Below are 23,618 nucleotides of genomic sequence, written 5' to 3' on the forward strand. Positions count from 1 at the left end.
CGCACTTACTGTAATCGTCTATAAATGTTAAGAAATATTTAGATCCATCAAACCCGGTATTTTTATGAGGTCCATTTAAATCGGTATGTACTAATTCTAAAATCTCGCGTGCTCTACTACGGTTATTTTGGAACGGTAAATTGTGCATTTTATTTTGGATACGTGTGCCACATTTCAATTGTACTTACTCAAAATTTTCTGGCATTCCCTGAACTAATTTTTTTTTACACATTGTATCTAAATAATTAAAGTTTACATGCCCTAAGATCCTGTGGAATTTTTCCTTATTTGTCATTTTTCCTACATTTTTAGCGTGCGATTCTTGCCTTTCAATGTAACTACTTATTTTATATAAACCATGATCTTTGAATGCGATCATGCCCATGAAAGAGATAGCCCATGTGAGCTATCTTCAATTTCTCAATGACGCATGTAACGTTTTTCGTCTGTAACGTATAGTATCAAAACATTATGAGCTCAGGATATGCGGTTTGTTGAAAATAATTAAAAATATTATGAGATTTAGTGTGTAACAAAAAAAAATGAGTACATCCCCCTTTATTTTCTATTACTTCTATTGTACGATTTGCTATCGATTTATGTAGTTTCTGAATATAATTTTGACTCAATGTATCCCATTCGCGTACAATTGCATTTTTTAGTTCTTGTACGTGTTGGCACTGCTTTCCATTCGCGTATACGCCGTGAACAAGTTCTGCCCAGCAATTTTTAATAACATTAAGGCCCGGGGAGCGTGCTAGCCATGGCAAAACAGATATATATTTGCATTAAAGTATGATTGGACCAATCCTGATGTGTGTACAGGTGCATTATCTTGTTGAAAGATGTAATCAGGTCCAGAAACGCGTTCTGCATGATTATTTATTTGTTCGTTGATTAAATTTATGTACCGGACACTATTCATTCTCCCACCGATGAACTTGATACATGTCTTGCCGAAATAACTGATGCCGGCCCAAACCATCACGCTGCCTCCTCCCATTTGTCTTCGAATTGCCGACATTGTCTCTTTTCTTATGTCATGAAAATAATCCCATCAGGATCATCCAAGTTGATTATTTTTCGTCTGAAAATAGTACTGGTACTTGCTACACGCAAAATTGCTCGCTTATCACGATCGGATAACGATGACGACCGACCAGTGCTTTTCTTTTTGTCATAATCTGCAACATTTTTTAAGAAATCGTGTATTTTACAACTTCTTCTTATTACTTTCGATATTTTTGCTACTAATAATTGTTGCTGTTTTAGTTCAAGAATTTGCTTTTTTCAGACTCGTTTAATTTGTTCCGCATCCCATACATAACAATTTATATAATATTGTAGCGACACACGAGCTGAGGGACAAATCGAGCCACGTGTGATCTTGCCTCGGAGTATCAACAACGTTAGGACATACTGTAATAATAATAAGTAAACTTCGGGCAAAAACAATGTCGCCGCTTCATGCAACCGTCTAACAAAGGCGAATGGAAATTTACCGGTATCCCCTCGACCAGCATAAATAAACCAACGCGATCGTAAGGTGACCAATTTTCATCAGTCTAAAATAAATTCAAAATTTTATAATTATATATTTATATTAATATATAAAAAATTTAATTAAAATAATAATAAATATTTTTAAAATATTTATAAATTAAATTTATTAACATTATTCTAATTAAATTACTAATCATTAAATTATTTCATTTATATTATATATTTATATATATATAAATAAATAAATTTTTACTAAAACATTAAAATTTAAAATATAGAAACTTATAAAATATATTAAAATTTAAAAAATTTATAAAATTTATCAAATAAAAAAAATTATTAATAATCTTCAAATAAATTTATATAAATTTTATATGTAATTAAATAAAATAATTGTAATATATATGTTGAGTCAATGTCCGAATCTGGGCCCGAGTCGTCCTCGTGGCGGGGGCTTGGGACAGGTAAGGATTCTTCACTGAAGCTATCCATTTTCTTACACTGAAGTTACTTTTATTGACACACGCAAAAATGTTACAGAGTTGACACAAACTCACAATGATCACACACTCGCGACGCTAGTGACAATGGCCTTAGGTTCGATAACGAATCCGCGGACAACGGGATGGTAGTCGTACGCACTCACAAAATCTAAGTCGGATTCTTTGTTAATATTCACTGACCGTAAGGCGTTAATCTTTTTTCGATAAAATCGCAAGAGAGAATGACTTTCCGTCCCGGTGATACCTCAGAGGAAAACTATGATGGGGCGTGTCTAAGGACACGAGATCATCGGATTCGTCGGGGATATCCTACGTTCGGAAAGTAAGGGAAATTGACGTTGCTGCTAATTGGCCAATCTCCATATCGGTAGTTAGAAAAGGATGCTAGCCGCCCTCGAGGGAAGGTTGCTAGTGGGAGACGTCGTTCGTGGAAAAATAGGTCTCTCCTGTCTTCCTGTAACTAGGACAAAGATTGTTTATCTGTTGAAGGATTTCAGGTAACTAGATATTAGTGTTTATAACGGTCCTCGGGCTAGCCGATCACGTACTGCGGAGACGCGTCGGCATCTGGTAAACATCCTGCCCGGAGAATAGGATCTACGTGTGGCGAGCTACGGGACAGAAACCGTTGGAATGTTTACTGCCACGTGCCGCTACAAATCTTTCTTTTAAGGAGAGCTATAGGGTTACACAATGCCTTTGTTAGATGGAGAGTTCGTCCCGTTGACCGCGGCCACGTTCGGCGACTAATTGTCGCCTTGAGCCCAAGCTCATTGTCACAAGTCTCAAACAAATACAATTGGTTAGAATGACGGCAAATCGTTTAGTTACAACTGTAGATTTTAATTACAATGTTTTTTATGGATTTTCCCGAGATTTCAGAGAGAAGGTACCGGTGTCCTCTTATCCCCGACATATATATATATGTATATATATATGTCGGGTTATCATTAGGATTTAAGGCGCGTAATGATTCTTCGTTTGAATTAGCCATTGTTTTACGAAACAGCGAATATATTTACGCGAATATACAAGATTTTACAAAATATTATGAATATTGAGTTTAATGAATGATAAGATTAACAAACGATAAGTTTAACTAATAATTAGATTAAAGAATAATAAGTTTAACGAACAATAAGAGGAACGAATAATATGTCTTACGAATAATGAATTTAACGTATAATGAGATTAACGATTTGATAGGTTTTACGAATAATGAATTTAATTAACGCTATTAACAATGTTCCGGGGTTCAAACGAATCCACGGTCAACGGGATAACTCTTTACTATGTGTAGAATAATTTTAAACACGAAAAAATACAATTGCTGAGACACTCGGTTAATTGCTCGATGTATCACTTCCCAAGGCGATCACACGAATCAATATCTGATGAAAATCTTTTTCGCTATACGACTGCATTTGTTTGTTATATGTTCCCTGGAGACATCGAGAAGGTTCCAATCGTTGTTGCTAGGCAATTTCTGTCAAAAGTTTGTTGTATACTCTTTGGAAACATCGAGAAAGATCCAAACGCCGTTACTAGGCAGTTTCTGTTTGGAGATTGATTCCTAATACAACGTGTGTCCCATTATATCGACATCTCTAAAGTACAATTCTATGTGATTTCTAGGGAGAACAATACAACCGATCCACACCTTCGTCAGGCAAAACGTTTATCCCGTGACCGTGGCTACGTTCGGCGACCAGTTGTCACCTCGAACCCACTTTCGCTTTCACAAATATCAAACAATTACAAATGACAATTGCTTAATTACAGTTATGATAAAATCTAGGCTAAAGCATTAGAAGGCTTCCTCAAAATTGCAAAGGGAAGGCTCCGGTTTTCCTTTCATCTCCGACATATATATAATATAAATATTTAAAAAATATATATATAATAATACAATTATATAAAATTAAATTAATTAAACAATAAAATTTAAATTAATTAATTTTTTAATTATAAATAAATTTTAAAAATATTTCCATAATTTATATATATAAATTTAAAAATTTAAATGAATAATATATTAATTTTTATTAATTTATAATTTACTTATTTTTATTAAATTTTTATAAATATAATAATTTACTTTAAAAATTATTTTATATAAAATAAATCAAAATTTAAAATTCTTTCTAAATTACTGATTATTAAATAAAAATCAGATATATTTTACTTACATTACTTAAATGCAATTTAATTATTATATTATTAACTAATATCCAAAATTAATTTTAATTTTATATATATATAATAAGCTAAATTAACCTTATAGGTTCATACCCTATCGATAAATTTAAAAAAATTGTTATATAATTAAAATATTTAATATATTTATATAGTAATATGTCTGATAAAAGATATATTTTGATAAAATATTTATGCATACTATTTATATTTATACTATTACTAAATATATATATATATATGTATATACATATGTCGGGTTAAGATCGGAATTTTGGGCGCGTGACAACTCTTCGCGTGGACTAGCCATCGTTTCACAAAGCCGAGATTGTATGTACACGTATATAGAAGACTATCACTAAGCTTAACAAATAATTAAGTCTAATGAATGATAAATTTGATGAACAATGAAGTTAATGAATAATATGATTTACGAATAATGAATTTATGTACACTATTAACAATGCTTTTGTTGGGTTTAAACGAATCTCGAGATAACTCTTTACTCATCGTAAAAACTAATATTAGGCGCAAAATACGATTGACGAGAAATGTTCGATGTGTCACTCTCCAAGGCAATCACAAGAGTGCCAGCCTCGTCTGCAATTCGATACGCACTCGTTAGAAGCATCGAGAAGTTCCGAACGCCGTTGCTAGGCAGTTTCTGCCTGGAGTTTGGTTATTGATACAATGTATGTCCCATTGTCTCGACACCTCCGAGGTAACCTCACACGTGGCTAGACCCGCTCAAGAGGCCGCATGCCGCCACAACCACATTTCTCGGAAAACACATACAACCACTCCAGACCTCCGTTAGATAAAACATCCATCCCGTGACCGTGGCTACGTTCAGCGACCGATTGTCACCTCGAACCCAATCTCGCTTATTACAAATCTTAAGCAATTACAACTATAATAAAATCTAGGCTAAGGTACTAGAGGATGTTCCCAAAATTTCCAAGGAAAGGCTTCGGCTTTCCTTTCATCTCCGACATATATAATAAGTTTTAAAAACTAATAGAAATTTATGTATATAAATATTAATTTTATATATAATATTTAATTTTTTAAAAAAATAAATATTTACTTTTTATAACAAACTATATACTTTTTCTTCAATATCAGTAATTATTTTATTTTTTATTTTAATGAATTCATCAAGAATTTATATTAAATATAATTAAATAGAATTAACATTAAATAGAATTTTCAACAATTATTTCAATTAGAATAATTAATATTAAATCAAATAATAAAATTGTTGAATTCTATATTTTATAATATCATCAATTTCAAGTTTAATTATTATTATTATTGTTTCTTTTAATTTTACTCAACTTTTTCTTATAAAAAATTATAGAATTAATTTTTTATTAAATTTATTAATATTTTTAAAAATTGGAATATTCCCATTCTGTTTTCGAATAATTTATATTTATAATATATCTTCATGAAATCAAATTTTAATTATTTCTACATTTACAAAATTCATTCCAATTTATTTCTTTTCATCAATAATTTTTATAACACCAAAATTAATTTATATATTATATGTAAATAATACATTTATCGCTTTGTACACAAACACAAATTTTTCAATTAAAAAATTATTTGGATGTTCATCAATTTTTAATTCATTTAATTCATAAATATTTATTTATATATATATATAATATTATATATATATATATATATATATATATATTATATACATGTCGTAGAATGGTCACAAGCAGGGTTGGGTGCGTTCGGTGGATCTTCCTTGGAATTGGCCATCGTTGCGGTGTCGCGCGGATACGGTTTGCTCGCACGCGAATGAACACTCCCGACGCGACAATCAACAGCAGCGGTGTATAGCTTGTAGTGCTAATGACGCTGGTCTTAGATCCGGTAACGAATCCGCGGTCAACGGGATGAGAGATAGACTTGCCCTAGTTCAAACGTGTACTACTCGCGGATCAAGCGGTGCTAGTCCCTTCGTCGATGAGGTCTCCAGAAGGAATGAATGTTCGATCCAACGTCGCCACCGAGACAACTTCTGGTGGGGTGTCTAGGTACGCCAGCTCCTCCGATCGGCGTCGCTGTCGGTTGGTCGATTTGGGACAAAAGCTGCCTGTCCGTTTGCAAAAATCTTAATTGCCGAAAAAACCCAGGTTTTATAGCGGGTCCCCGGGCTGGCTGGACTTGCGCTGTGTACGTGCCTCAACATCTGGTATTCATTGTCCGAAGGGACCGTTGGAATGTTTTACTGTCAAGTACCTCTATGGGTATTTCTTTTAATGATGGTCATACTATAACTCCGCGCCTTTGTTAGACGAAACGCCCGTCCCGTTGACCGCGGCTACGTTCGGCGACTGATGGTCGCCTTGAGCCCAAGTTTATTATCGTAAATCGCAAGCAGGTAGGATTAGGTAGAGTGACGAAAAATCGTTTAGTTATAACTGTAAACTTTAATTATAAGTTTATGGGTTTTTTTCCGAGGTTCCAGAAGGAAGGCTCCGGTGTCCTTTCATCTCCGACATACATATTACTTTATAAATTTTAAACTATTTAATTTTTTATTTATATAGTTTTAAATAAAACATTATACTTTCCATATAAAATTATTAATAAATAAAAAATTAATTATAAATAGAAATAATTTAATAAAGCTTCTAACTTTAATTTTAGATATAAAAGGTCATTATTTCTTTTTAATTCAATTTGTATATATATATCTATAATATATTTTTTTTAATAATATATTTAAAAATTTTAAAAATTTCCTTAATATTTTCGATATTATGCTCCAATTTATAAGCTATTTAAATTCAACAATAAATTATTTCCCCTTATTTAATTTATATAAATTTATATTTATATTTAAATTAAAAATAAAATAATTGAAGATATAAATATAATTATTGTAATAATTAAATTATTATTACTAATATTAACAAATATATATATCAATAATAAATAAGAAATTTTAAACCTAAAATTTATTTCTAATAAATCACAAATATATTCTACAATTTTTCCTGTAAATTTTTCAACTAAATCATTTTCAAAATAAAATTCATAATAAAGTATTTTATTTATTAATTGATTCATTATAAATTTATAAAAATTTCTATTATAAAAAATCTTTTAATAAATAATACCTTTTTTTAAAAAAATTAATATTTAATATTAATAATGAAAATATTAATCTCAATAATATTATTATAAATACAAAATATTTATAAATATAAATTAAATTAATATTTAAATGATAAAAAAAATTAAAAATAAATTTTCTTAAAATTAATATAATTATTAAAATTATTGATATAATTCCAATTATAATATAATCTTCATTTAAATATATTAAATTTATTATATAATTATTCTCTATAATTACAAATATTGAACGAAAAGAATATGATACAGTAAAAATTGTCCCAAAAATTAAATTTACTGTACTAAAAATTCTTTTTATATTCAAAAAAATAATATTCAACAATTGAATCTTTTGAATACAATCCCACTAAAAATGGAAATCCAGATAATATCATTAATGAAAATATTATAAATAATCCTTTTATTGGATATCAAAAAAACATACCAGAATAAAAACGAAAATTCTGAATACCATTTATATAATGAATAAATCTTCCAACACATATAAATATTATAGACTAAAAAAATGCATGAATAAATAAATGTAAGAATGTTAAATCTGTTATTCCTAAAAAATAAATTCTTATTGTAAAACCTAATTGACTTAATGTTGATAAGGCAATAATCTTTTTAAAACCTGTTTCAAAATTAGCTATAACTCCTGAAATTAACATTGTTATTCTTGAAATTATTAAAATAAACCTTTTGTATTTAAAATCAATTATTATTTCATAATTAATTAATTAATAAATTCCAGCAGTTACTAAAGTTGATGAATGAACTAATGAAGAAGATACAGGAGTAGGAGCTATTATTGCAGCTGGTAATCAAATTATAAATATTAATTAAGCACTTTTTGTAAATACTATTAAAAAAAAATATTAATAAAACTAAAAATCTATTTTATACAATATTAAATTTCATCTACCAAAAATTACTATAAAAGAAATAATTATTAATAAACTAGAATCACCTAAACGATTTAAAATTACTGTAATTATTCCTGAATTAAATGACAAAAATTTTTGATAATAAATAATTAAACAATAAGAAATTAAACCCAAACCATCTCATCCTAACAATAAAGTTAATAAATATATTAGGACTTAAAATTAAAAAAATTATTGATATTAGAAATATCAATATTGAATAATAAAAACGATTAACTAAATATTTATTATTTAAATTTATATATCTAATTCTAGATAATAAAATAAAAGAACTAATTAATATTACTAAAAATACAAATATTAATAATTTAAATCTAATTATAAAAATTAAATTTATTTTTATAGAATTTAAATTATAAATTATTCACTCATAAATATATAATTTATTAATATATAACATATAAAAACTAAAAAATATAAAAATAAAACTTATAATTATTAAAATAATTCCAGAAACTATTATTTTCACTACAATTTAAAATGTTTTTATTTATATATCCTGATATCACAATTCAATATTTTTACTTAAACTATTTAAATAAAAAAATAATTTAAAAATAAAAATATTTAAAGGTAATAAATGTAAAATTAAAGTTAAATAATTTATTAATTTACTTTTTAATAAATTTATTTTAAAATAAAAAATCTTTCCATATTGTATAAATCTAAATAAATAAATTGAATAAACAAATCTAATTAAACAATAAAATAATAAAAATATAAATAAATATTTACATCAACTAATTAATCTCATTAATAAAAAAATTTCACTTACCATATTTAAAGATAAAGGAGCTCCAGAATTATAAACACATATTAAAAATCACATTATTATTATTGAAGGTATTAAATTTATAATACCTTTATTAATAAAAATAATTCGTGTTCTATTTTGTATATAAATTATATTAACTAAATAAAAAAAACCTAGATGATACTAATCCATGAGAAATTATTATTAATAATCTTCCTAAAATTCCTACTTTTTTTATCAACTAACAAAACTAATGATATAATTCTAATATGAACAACTGAAGATAAAGCAATAATTAATTTTATATCAAACTGAAATAAACAAATTAATCTTAAAATTAATATACCTGATAAATTAATTACAAATAAATATAATTTTATTAAATTAAATGTGGCGGATCGGTATTAACAGGACGCCGACAGGTCGAGGCATCAACGCGGCGCAACACCTCCCGGGCGATCCGCTGGCGCCAACCGCCAACACTAGAGGGCTACGACGACAACGAGTCTGTCTAACTCGCTAGCGGTCGAATATACGAGCGATTGATACAAATACCGCACCTAGCGAGACTCCCTCTACGTCTAAGGCAGGGACTACCGGGCATAGCCTTACTGACGAGTCCACCGGTAGACCCGGGACGAAACGCAAAAAACTCTCTTTTCATCCGCCACATAAATATTATTTTAAATACTATTATAAAACGTAATATTCCATATCTTCCTAATTTCAATATTACTGAAGCTAAAATTATTGATCTAAAAAATGAAGCTTCAACATGAGCTTTAATTAATCATCCATGAAATATTTATATTGGAGCATTAACTAAAAATGATATTAATAAATAAATAAAACCAAATTTATCAAATCTAATTATTAATACTTCTAATATAAAAAATCTAATTCTACCACAATAATTTATTAACTTCAAAATTAAATATAATAAAGGTAAAGAAAAAACTAATGTATAAAATATTAAATAAAAAGCTGATAAAACTCAATCCTCTGTATAACCTCATTCTATAATTATACAAAAAATTAATAATAACCTAGACTCATGTATAAAATAAAATGTTAATATATCCATACATATAAAGTTAATTACTATAAAAAATATTAAAATTAAATTAAAAAACAAACAATTTTTTTTATATAACCTAACCCCAACTTTCTTTTTTTTTACGTGGAGAAATCGTCATAAACACCCGCCGCGGCGGGTAGTGTCGGACTCTTACCGACTAAAACTCCACGGTGGTCTGTCCTGACGCTTTGGTGTAGGTGCCCCCGAGCTCTCTCGCGAATTACTACCAGGGTGCCCCCTGTCGTCTATCTCCTTGTCGTTCTTGAAGGGAGGCGTTCTAGTCTTGTTGGGCCGCTAGGGGGGACCACACCCCCTAACGCCTCGTTCCTGGTGTGTGACGCCGCCTCGCCCCTGTAGCGTCTGGTGATCCCCTAGTGCTGCGACGTCCTCGACGGATCGCGCGATCGTTCCCGATTTCTTTCCGCCCGCTCCTTCGCCAGCATCACGCGCTCGCAGCAGATGCGGACGGCAATGAATTCCTGGCGCCCTCTGAGCATGGCCTCGACGACCGCTTCGGGGCCTAAGCTCTCACCGATGTCGAGCCGTAGGACGCGCCGCGGTTCACCCCACGCCGGGCAAAACTCCAGCGTGTGTTGCGCCGTGTCCTCCTCTTCCTCGCAATAGTGACAGGTGGACGTCACCTCTCTGCGGATCCTTAGCAGGTACTCGCCGAACACTCCGTGCCCGGTGAGCAATTGCGTCACCCGGAATGTCAGCGGTAGCCCGCCTCGCTCTCTCCAGGCGACCCAGTTGGGAAGCACGGCGCGAACGGCTCGGTACGGCCGCGCGGCGTCCTCTTCCAGCAGTCGAGAGCGCCATCGCTCCCAAATCTCCAGCTTGGCCTCCTCCCGGGTGTTCGGGGATAGCGGCCCGTCCGAGCTCGAGCCCCTCAAGTGTTCGTACACCCGTCGGAGCGCCAGGGCCTGCAGCTCGAACGGGGGCGACGCCGCCAGCACGGTCGTCGACGCGTACGACGTTGTCCTGTACCCCCTGGCGAGGCGAATGGCCGTCATCCTATGCAGTCTCCTCAGCGCGGTCAGGCTGCGCCGGCTCGCCGCCAGGTCTTCCGCCCACACCACGGCCCCGTACAGTACTCGGGACCGGATCACCCCCTCGTAGAGTCGACGGACTCCCGCTCCTGCTCCGCCGATGTTCGGCAGGAGGCCGCACAGAGCGTTTGCCGCGGCCGTCACCCTCGGAACCAGGAGCTCGAAATGGGGCTCGAAGGTCCATTGGCTGTCGATGGTGAGACCCAGGTAGTTCATGTGGCGTCTCACCCGGACCTCCTCTCCGGCGACAGTCAGCGACGACAGTCCGGGCGGAGGGGTTCCTCTGCGTCGGTGGTCCAAGAGCCACAAGGCCTCGGACTTGGCCGGCGACACCGTCAGGCCCAGTCTCTTGATGGCGCGTACCGCGCATGCCACGGGGTCCTCCGCAAGGTTCGCGGTGTCAACCTAACCCCAACCTAACCCCAACCTAACCTCCGTAGTATCTCTCAAAGCGGCCCTCAACTTGGCCGCCGCCTCGCTAACCACCACCGTCCTGTCAAATTCGATCGGAATGTGGCCCGCTCTCGTCGTACGGACTCCCATGGCTACCTCCAACGTGCTCCTAGCCGCCATTCTTTTCTATAGACATGAAGCCATTCACCGCCTTCTTCAACTTTAATTAGAATGGCTTCCTTCCTTCTCCCATTCCTTGGTGCGCCTCTCTCTTCGGTAACCTCCTGCCGGTTGTTACCCGGACGTACCATAGGGGTAGCCTGTTCTAATGGAGCTCTCCTCTCCCTCTTCCGTCTTTCTACCCTGATGCATCCTTCAGAATCCTCACTGTAATCCTGTTCATCACTTATCATCCTGGTCTCCCTCCCACACACCTCGGCGTATGTGGTCTCTCCTCTTCGTGGCCTCTTATGCTCCTCCACTTTCATTATTTCAGTCGGCGATACCAGTTTCCTTTTTGGGTATCCGCCTTTAGCTATCGTCGCTTCCTTCTTTATTTCTGTCCTGGCTGCCCCTCTTTCTATCTCGACAGGCTCTCTCCTTCTCTTTCTCCTTCTATCCTTATGCTCTCCACATTGTTCCAAGGAAGACAGGATGCCTTTTATCAAATTGCCTATCTCCCTAATCCCCTCATCCTTATCTTTATCCAACTTTAATGTCTTAACTACAACATTAATCTTTTGAACCGCTCCTGCCAGGCTTGTGTGAACTCTTTCAGCTCAGCCCTGGAAATCATGACAACCTCATCGCGCTATCTTCGGCTTCACTGGCCATATCCGATCTCACAGATTTAGCGTTGACGTTTTCCTCCACCACCTTCCTGGCCAGCATTTTAGCGTAGGCTACTCCTTTCCCTGTGACCGGCGTACTGTGGCCGCTCCCTCTAATTCCAAAGGAACCCTCGGGTTCCGCGACCACTCCTACTTCCGCCCTGCCACTAATCGTAGGGCTCCTCTGGAGTCTCCTACTCGGTTTGAAGGGGCAGAAGTCTTCTCCCCCCCCTTTCCTCGGAATAACCGAGATTGCCTTGATTTGCCTTGATTTTCTCCTTCTCTTTCTCCTTCTCCCCAGTAGCTCTTACCGCACGAGGGGATGCCTGGGGATCTACCCCCCCCCCCAGGTTCTGCCAGTTGCCAGATGACCGTCGGGTCGAGCCTGGACAGCCACTCGTTTTCCCGACGGGGCCTGGGGGCTCCGAAACTCCCTGCGCCGCAATTTTATTACCTTTATTCGACATATCCATAAATTAACTGATTTAAGATAAGTCCGTGTACATCGCCAAAGTCGTCATCGTCCAAAATCAGAAAAACCGTCCAAATGTATCCTATCGTAACCATAAAACTCGCCAAGTCGTCAACGAAAGCCATCAAAAAATAAATACTAATAGGCACATAAATAAATAAATAACTAAATAATTACATATAGTCTAAGCGCCATCGTTCTATTTAAGACCCAATGATGCGTATGTAATCGCAACATACATAATAATACCGGTAAAAATAATAAATAAATAATAATAAATAAATAAATAAATAAATAAATAAATAAATAAATAAATAAATAAATAAATAAATAAATAAATAAATAAATAAATAAATAAATAAATAAATAAATAAATAAATAAATAAATAAATAAATAAATAAATAAATAAATAAATAAATAAATAAATAAATAAATAAATAAATAAATACTAGTGAAAACAAAATAATAATAAATTAATAAATAAATACAATTAACAGAATGCCCGTTACAACTGCATTCTCCCTCCTACTCGTCACCACGCAACTCCTATAAAGCCTCGTTACATAGCACACCATTTCTTATTTATTCACCAAGAAGTTCGGCTCGAGTAAATAAAATAAATAAAATAAATTATTCTAGAACTCTGGACGACCCGACTTTATTCCTTCATAATAAGAACTTTCGTCGAGCCGGCCGTACATGCTATCAAACGATGCCCGTAAGGTGGCGACGCCATACATCGACGCAGCGAACCACCTCACCTGCGCATCGCTCCTCGCCAACGCGTGCACCCTAAGCCACCAGTCATACAATGGCATCCATTTTATCCATGTGCGCGTTATATTAATAATTATTTCATATTTAAGAATTTCGCAAGTGGCATTTCTTCGCGAGTGTAAATAGATCTCTCAGTAATGGATACTATATTACCCGCAATACGCCCAACTTATAATCTCCACACGAGTAGAGAATCGTTCTCATGAAGTGCACGTGTGTATTAGTATCAATTAAATTTATTTAATTGTTAAAATATATCAATATCGCATATGGATATAAATAAATCCCGCCCCGCGTGAATATCTAAAATTATACTCTTCTCATTACAGCGTTAAATTATGATGTCAAAATCGAAAAACCCCCCCGCAGCCCGAGAAATAATGAGTAAACAATTGACAGCCTGGCCGGACGCGACATGGTGCGTATGTTAATTACACTGAAGTACGCCGAGCGTTTCAACATAAAATATCTCACATAAAATATGAATTTGAACGTAGATGGTTGTTTATAAGTTATAAGGAACAGGTTTTCAAAATAAGATACGAAAGTTTTTTTTATTATTTATTTATTTACATTTTACAATTTGTCCAGTAGGATATTTGGTAAAATATTATAGCTTAGTGATATAGCAATATAGCATATGGATGGCTACCTCCGGTGGGATTCCATCTTCGAAGATACGAAAGTTGGCTCTAAGAAAAGTAAAAGTACCCGTTGGAAAATCTGGACCTGGATAGATAACGAAATCTTTCACTAATTTATAGGAACGTGGTAAACGACAAAAGGCAGGCCTCCGTGAAAATACAAAGATTGGCGAATTAATATTTGTTACCCAAGAAAAGCAAAGATCTCCTGACTAGATGGATGCTTCAATAATATTGAAAGAGATTACAGAATGTCTTGAGCGTGTGACAAGATATAGAAAAAGTTATTGGAGTATTCACCAAGAAAGAAAACAGTTGTCAAGTCTGAAATTTCTCTCGATATTTGTTGATGTGCAACTATCATGAGAACAACGTGATTAATTATTGGAGCAAGCGAAAAGAAACTATAATTATTTACATTCAATTATATCCATATTAATCCGTATTCTTAAAACCAAAAAGAAATACTATCGTATGTCAAAGTCATATACGATAATTGCAACCATTGCTGAGGTATATTTACAGATTTGTTAGACCATATAACTGCCCACTAATCTATTTGGAGGATGTAGTAAACAATTTGCCTCGAAGTGAGTGTAATGCTTTGGGCTCATTACCAAATGGGAATGTGACGGATTTGGCAATTCCAATTTAAATAGAAATTTGGAAATAACTATGATTTAGATTTATATATATTCCAAAGTTCCTTTGTGGCATTAAGATTTAATCTGCCTGTCGCGTTGCTAGTACTTAGTGGTTCCCGACTTTTGAAATGGACTGTATAATAGTCTGTGAGTTCAGCTCAGAGATTGAATTTCGATATATCCTGTTCGAGGATCTGAATAACTATCGCCAAGTGTTTAAAGTTTCGAACTTATATCCTTCTTCCACTTTCACAAGAATACCAAATTCCTGTCCCGAAAGCTGGCTGAAAGAATTTTGACCAAGAAGGAATTAATTAACTTTATTAACATTGAGGGCATTCAGATAAAAAATGAAATAGGATATTTGTAATATTTTTATATTGGAATCTCTTTTACTATTTACTTACATATGTCGATGTTAAGTAATTTTTTATTTCAATCGCAGTTGCAGATTACCTAGAGACATTTATATTTGTAGTTTTGACTTCGGTATTGAGAATGACCAAAGCGATATATTGTCATCTGAATCAATGCTTTGCGGCCAGAATTTTAAACCTCGAATCCAACAATGTATTTAGTACATAAAAATTATCTTCAACAGCTCTTATGTAATAATCTATACAATATATTAATTGTTGTCGCAAGGTAAATATATTCGATGGATGTATATAATGGAATTATTAGTTGTATTTAATGGCTATTATTTTAGACAAATTTATTCTATTTCTATCAATTTCCTCTGTAAGCATGAAAAATATCACTGAAGTGGGTGCAATTATGCTAAGGGCATTCCACTCTAAATGTTACGTCGCGTGACACTCTATCTAGACCAGGCCACACACCGCGGGCAGGATGGCAACCAGATGTCTTCGGATACTTACTGCGTACCCTCAATATTCTCAAGTACCCTCCGTAAATCTCAGGAATTTCCTAGTCGAGGTCCTTCAAACCGAACAAACATCTGTTTTCCGACTCATTTCTAAAGACCATTGTCTACTACGGCTTGACAAGGGAAAGTTAGTTTTTCTCACGTATGATGCAACTTTCCTCCCACTAACCACTTTCCATCGACGGCGGCTAAGACCCTTTCTAGTCCACCAACCTTCGTTTAACCAATTATCAACGAAGCCTATTTCCCTCACTCCCTTAGCCAAAATCGTCACCAACAAATCCGATGGTCCCGTGAGCTAGACACACCCATCCTTAGCTTTCCTCCGCCACAGCATCGTCTCCGAACAGCACTGATTTTCCATCCGTCGAACAGTCAACATCCTTTGACCGGGAATACACCCGTAGATCAGTCACTCACTCATCTCGTACACACGCACCAGCGTAACTATCTTCTTTACAAGTTGTTAGAATAAACGGTGATTTATAACTTACTATACAGTGTTGCATTCATTTTGTGTTACACCGAAGTTGTTAGATTGTGAAAATATATAATAACCTGTTAGTAGCAGCGTTATCTTCAATTCAACTACCCTTATTATCCCAAAAGAAATAAGGGATCGAACGATTCGCGGCGTCGATTAGCAAATCGTAACGGGAATTTACGACTCCCGTTGGCGCGCTTCTTCGAGATCGCGTCTCCCCGCGAACGTGCGAAAACAGCCAACATCGCCTGACTACTGTTTATGGTCTGCCTTCGTCGCAGTCTTTTGTCTATACGCTCTCGATGGCTTCAGTGCTTGAGAAAACTAAAAAGACCAGATGTAGAGTTTTCTTAGAAGTGATGACCATTTCAACACTTTTTGAGGAGAGCTACGCTATTACTCCATACCTTTATTAGACAAAACGTTGATCCCTTGACCACGGCTATGTTTGGCGACTGGTTGTTGCCTCGAGCCGAAGCTCATTGTCACAAATCTCGAGCAAATACAATCGGTTTGAATGACGACAATTGCTTAATTACGGTTGTAGAATCTAGGTTACAGTGTTAAGGGATTTCCCAAAGTTCCAAAGGGATGGTTCCGGTGTCCTTTCATCTCCGACATATAGAAATATAAATAACACTCGTTCTCGTCCACTTACGGAAGTCAAGCAGCGCTATGGATAGTACTTAGATAGTTGACACCAAATAATAGTCATAATTTAGAACATGTTACGTAACAAACAATTTTACGTAACAGCCAGAACAGTTCAAACAAAGTATCTAAAATCAAAGACGACCCATAACAAGAAGCCGTGAACTCCCCCATTTTATTTAATTTATAGCGATGTAAATTGTAGCGCAAATAGCGATAAAAATAAAGAAGCGATAATATTCGCGAATGACCTACTAATATGCGCGAGAGACAATAAAGCTTTAAAATCCGAAAGCCATCTACAACAAATATTCGACAAAATGCATGGCTATTTATGGACAGTAGAAATTAATATAAGCAAGTGAAAGACAATTTTATTCTAGCTGTACACCTCTGAAATATTAGGGACAAAATACGATGTACGCAGATATGTCAAGAAATTTCTCTTATACGACAGCAACAATAACAACCACCCAATGTTTCGCGCAATGGAAACACGAATCGAAGACTAAGTTGAAAAACATGATTTCAAACTACTTGCTCAGGCTGTTGTTTTAGAATCATCTCGTTATCAGACCAACAGTTGCAGAATAATCACTGAGCAGACGTAAATGAAATTGATAAATAACGAATTCTTTGCAATAATAATACTTAACAATGAACAAAATGGAGACATTTTGCAAACGGGACCAGTCAATGGACTACTCTTAAAAGATGCAAAAGGTTTCATCTCGATAGCTCGATCCAATCCAGAATAACTGATGAATTTGTATATATAAAAATTGGATTTTTGCAAAAAAAATAGTTTACAAAAAAGAAATAGAAAAATATTTTATATCTGAACCAACGGGAAATTATGTCTTACAAGGAGCAAAAAGTGTCATTCCGATTGATCAAGCCGTTCCCGAAAAATCGGTAAACATAACAGAAAGAAAAATATACATGTCGAATTGAGTCATTTTCCACCTGTTCCAATGTCGATGTCGTAAAATGTAACCCTCTTTTCTCATTTCTAGCAATAACTTCTAAGTCAGTACTGTGTACTAAAATAGCACCTAATAAATTTGATAATTGATTAGTTTCAATTCCATTCTTTTTAAACAAAAAACGCTATTGGTTATTTCCAATTACTGAGTAAATCGCCTATCAGGAAAAACTGCGCACTATTTGTTTTCCTGCAAAATTCGAAATCCTCAAAACTTTCAATAATTTGTTCAGTTCAGTGGAAACTAAAATATCTCTTTATTGGTATTTTTTCGTATAGAAAAACACAATTCCCGTCAAAATCATTCTTTAGCTAGTTTAATTCTTAACGGATCAAATAAATTTCGACATGTACCTAACCAAGTATTAATTACACCGAACCAATGAATGATTATGCCAGAAATTAAAATATTAAACTCGCGAGTATCACGAATTTCTATTCAGAGAAGGTGAAACGTAACATGGCGTTAGAAAAACACTATTCGTCTGCCAGGAAGAGATAACTGCATCGGTATAAATATTAAACTGAAACCACAGACTCTACGCGCGTTTGCCTTTTTCAGGCATACATCACTAATGTTCCCTGAAGATAAATTCTCGTCTACGCTTTCTAATGCTTTACGCTTCACTCACTCTCTCGTTGTCATTACTTGAATACAAACAGAGAATAGTATTCTTCCCTAATCTTCCAAAAGAACAAAAATTATCTTTAATAGGCATACGTTACAATTTATAATCGTACATCTATTACAATCTACTGTTCTTATTTTAAAACGAACAGAAATACATACCTTATCCAAACATCGTGACCGCGACATTTCATCAACAAGTGATTATATCAACTGAAATTTTGTGGTATACTTACTTAGCACGCAAGATAACAAATCATCTGGTGGTACCAATTGATTATTAAAATAAAGAAATATAAAAAATTTAAGGTTTTAATATATGAAATTAAGGGAATTAATAAAATGATTTCTACATCAAAGATTAAAAATGTTAATGAAATTAAATAGAATGGTAATGAAAATCGAAGATTTATTTTTGTAATAGGATTAAATCCACATTCATATGGCAAATTTTTTTCGATATTAAATTTTTTATGTATTGATAAAAATTTATTTAATGAAAAAATGATTAATAAAATTATAAGGATTAATAAGTAATAAATTAAGTTTATTAAATATATTAATTTAATATTAAATTTTTTAATTGGAAATTAAATGTAATTTTATTATACTATATATTTTAAAAATTAATTTAATTTATAATAATATAATAAAATATATAAATAAATAATCAAATTACATCAACAAAATGTCAATATCAAATAGCAAATTCAAAATTAATATGGTGAATTGTTGAGAAATGATTTTTTATTATTCGAATTGACTTCCGGTTTGGACGCGGGCGAAGGTAACACGTGGGTAGTGAGCGCGGTGAAAAAGTGTAAAGTGAAGGGGAAAAAGAGGAGGGAGACAAAGCGGAAAGAAGAAGAGGAAGAAAAGGGTGAAAACACGAAGAGGGGACAAAAAGAAAAAGCAGAAAAAGTGACAATAAGATAGGAGAAAGGTGAAACATAAAGCTAGGAAAGAAGAGTGTTACGACCGTTCGCGGAGAGACGCGGTCGCGAGGAAAACGCGTCAGCGAGAGGCGTAAATTCTCGCTACGATTCGGTGAATCGACGCCGCGAAGTAGTCGTTCCCCTGTTTCGGTTAGGATAACAGAGGTGGTTGATATGAATATGACACAGTAGTAAGTTATATTTCACCGTTTATGCCACAACTTATAACGAGGATAGTTACACTGGCGCGTATGTACGAGATGAGTGACTGAGTGATCTGCGGGTGTGTATACCCGCTCGAAGGATGTTGACCGTTCGAAGGATGCAAAAACAGTACTCTTGGGAGACGATGCTGTCTCGGAGGAGAGCTAAGGATGAGTGTGTCTAGCGCACGGGACCATCGGATTTGTTGGTGCCGATGTTATTTAGGAGAGTGAGGGAATAGGTTTCGTTTTTAATTGGTTAAACGAAGGGTCTTAACCGCCCTCGAGAGAAAGTGGTTAGTGGGAGGAAAGTTGCAGCGTACATGACAAAAACTAACTTTCCCTTTTTCGCCGTGGTAGACAATAGTTTTTAGAAATTCTTCCGAACCAGATGTTTGTTTTGTTTGAAGGACCTTTTCTAGGAAATCTATGAAATTTATGGAAGGTCCTTGAAACTATGGAGGATACGCTGCGAGTATCCGAAGACATCTGGTTGCCATATTGCCCGCGGTGTGTGGCCTCGGCTAGGTAGAGTGTTACGCGACGTAACAAAGAGGTTAGATTGACGAAAGTACAAAGCTAATTAGCCAGGAACAGGACAGATGGCGACAAGAGGCAGGCCGAGGATAACGAACCAGGCGAGGGAGAAGGAAGACCGCAGAAACACAAAGGTACAGCGTGGAAAGGTACAGCGTGACGGAGAAGGAGGCAGCAAGGAGAGAGAGCGACATAGAAGCAAGGGACGCGAGGATGGAGAAAATAGAAAGGGGGTTAGAGGTGCTGGTAGAGCTAGTAGAGGAGATGAGGAGGAGGAGGGAGGAGAAGAAAAAAAGATGGGAAAAGGAGCGAAAAGAGGAAAGAGAAAGGTGGAAAAGGGAGAAGGAAGAAGAGTGGAGAAGATGGGAAAGGGAGAGAGACGAAGAAAGAGAGAAATGGAGGAGCGAGAAGAAGACGGAAAGAAAAAGATGGAACAGCGAGTGGGAAAGATCGAAAGGAGAGATGAAAGTTCTGGAGGGCAGAATCAGGAGGTTCGAGGAGGCACAGGGCAGGATAGAAAGGGAGAGGAGAAAAAGGAACATCGTAATAAAGGGCGCGGAATGGGGGGGGGGGGGGAATGCGATAACGGGACAGCGGCAGAATTCTTAAAGAAAATATGAGAGTAGAGGTGGAGGTAGAGAGGACTCAGAAGGTAAGGGTGGGAATAAAGAACACAATAATAATCGCAACGCTGAAATCGTTGGAGGAGAAGACGAGGGTAATGAGAGAGAAAAGCAAATTGGGAAAGGGATATACATAGATAACGACCTAACGAAGAAGGAAAGGGAAATTCAACAAAAGTTATGAAGAATAGCGAGAGCATTAAGGGAAAAGCGGGAGTACGTAAAAATAGGGTACAAGAAGTTGAAAATAGAAGATAGATGGTACAGGTGGAACGAAGGCGAGGAGAAGCTAGAAGAAGAAAGAAAGAGAGAGGCGAGAGATTGAGATAAGGAGAAAGAAAGGGGTGAGGGGGACACAAAGGGGTTGAAATTGTGCTTCTGCAACATAGCAGGGATATTGAACAAGGACAAAGAGGTATGGAAAGAGGTATCTGAAGTCATTTGACGTAATCGGACTCACAGAAACATGGACAGAGGAAAGCAAATGGGAAAGGGTAAAGCATAGACTGCCCAAGGAATACGTCTGGAAATGCAGAGCAGCAAGGAAAGAAAAGAAGAAGGGAAGGGCGAGAGGGGGCATACTAACAGGCATAAATAAGAATCTGAGAGAAATAGAATGCAAGGAAACAAGCGATGAAATGGAAGGAGAGAAGCACGCTCGCCAGATATAGATGCGGCAACGTAGCTAAGGCAAGGGAGCACTGGAAAGAGGAGGAAGAAAGAAGGTGCAGGCTGTTCAATAAAGGAGAGGAAGATAGGAGACATATCCTGGAAGAATGTGAGGTAACAGGGGGATCAAAGGGACTGGAAGAGACACTAAAGGAGACAGGAGAGGGGCTAGCAGTGCTGAAAGAGATAATGGAGAAGAGAAGAGAATACAGCTAGAATCAAAGGCCATAGAACGACAGGCAGAAGGGTTAGGGCAAAATAAAAGTGCAATGAAACATATGTCGTATTACAAGGTAGCATAAGTGTACTGTAAGGTGACTTAAGTAGTAATATAAGAAAGTATGTAAACCGGAAGTCGTCCAAAGCCGAAAGGCAGGGACTAAGTTTAATAAATAATATTATTAATTTATTATTATTATTATTATAAATATTTTAATGTATTATTATTATTATTTTATATAACTTATAATGTTTTATTATTAATTTATAAATATTTGATTTGAATATTATTTAAATTAATTTTATTTGTTAATAGTTAATATTAAAATTCATTAAGTTATATTTATTCTTGTATAAATTTTAAAAATAAATATTTATAATATGGTGTTTAGATAATTTTTTACTGAAGCTTAAATTTTTAAATTTATTTTATTAAATTATTAAAATTAAATTTTATTAAATTATTAAAATTAAATTTTATTAATTATTAAAATTTATTATTATTGTTATTATATTATTATTAATGTTAGTTTTATTATATTCTATAAATTTAGTAGTTTATAATTTTAAATATTTTATTTATACTAATTTTTATAATTTAATAAAATTAAATTTTTAGCTATTGTTTTAATAAATTTATTATAATAAATAGAGTATTTTAATATATTTTATTATTTTAAAATTTATATTGATTTTATAAAGATGGGAATGATTAGTATTAAAATGAACTATTTAAAATTATGTTGTTAATATATATATATTGAAAATAATCTTTTTTTAATAACATACTAAATTTTTAATTATTATATTTTTACAATGAATATAATAATTTTTTAATCATTTAATAAATTTATTAATTGGATGTGTGTGTATTATGTTTAATTATTTAAAATAATTTATAAAGAAATTGATTTAAAATTGATAGAAGAATTATTAAAATATTTTATTAATTATTTAATTTACATTAATTAGTATTTTAAATTTTCTTATATATATGTTTATAATTTTATTAATAAGATATTTATTTATTTATTTATAATAGTTTTGGAAATAATTTTATTAATAAAAAGAAATTTCAATTATTTTATAATAAATTATTATTATAAAAATTTATTATTATATTATATATTAATTATATTAAATTGTCTGAATTTAAATATTTATATTTTATATTTTATTTTATTATTTAAAATTTTAATATAATTATATTTTTAATTATTCGTTTTATTAATTTATTTATATTGAATAAATTGGGTAGTTAAATATTTTTATTTTTAATTTTATAATTATATTATTTTTATTAATAAATATACATATAATTTATTAAGGATAATTTTGTATCAAATTTTTATTAAATAATTAGAAATTTATTAATATTATAGTATAAATATATATATATATATAAATATTAATTTTTAAAATTAGAATATTATTAGTAAGAAAAGGTTTTGTAAATAATATCAAATTTAAAATAATTTTTATGATAATAGAAAGTTTTTTTTCTTTAATAAGAAATCTCAAATATTATTTATAAAAAATGAAAAGATTAAGTATATAAAATATAATGATGTAAATATTAAGTTTAAATTAGTATATGGATATTCAATTATTTGTTTTCCTAATCAAGTGAATATAATAAAAATATTAATAAATCATCAATAAAGAATTTTACTAATAACCTAAAATTTATTATTTTTTAAATTATTTAAATTAATTGATGGAATTATATATAAAATAAAAATTGATGTGAATAATATAATTACTCCACCTAATTTATTTGGGATTATTCCTAAAATTGAATATGCAAATAAAAAATATCATTCAGTGTTACGTCGGGCGAACCTCTACTTGGACCAGGCC

General features: G+C 33.5%; 1 protein-coding gene across 1 annotated transcript in view; it reads left to right on the forward strand.

Moving 5' to 3' along the window:
* The window catches only part of LOC126875922 (uncharacterized), a 258,532-nt gene that overhangs the window by 57,515 nt on the left and 177,399 nt on the right, over positions 1–23,618 (forward strand). The gene's annotated exons all lie outside the window — the stretch shown is intronic.

This window comes from Bombus huntii, unplaced genomic scaffold, assembly GCF_024542735.1.
Source record: "Bombus huntii isolate Logan2020A unplaced genomic scaffold, iyBomHunt1.1 ctg00000060.1, whole genome shotgun sequence".
NCBI classification, from domain to species: domain Eukaryota; kingdom Metazoa; phylum Arthropoda; class Insecta; order Hymenoptera; family Apidae; genus Bombus; species Bombus huntii.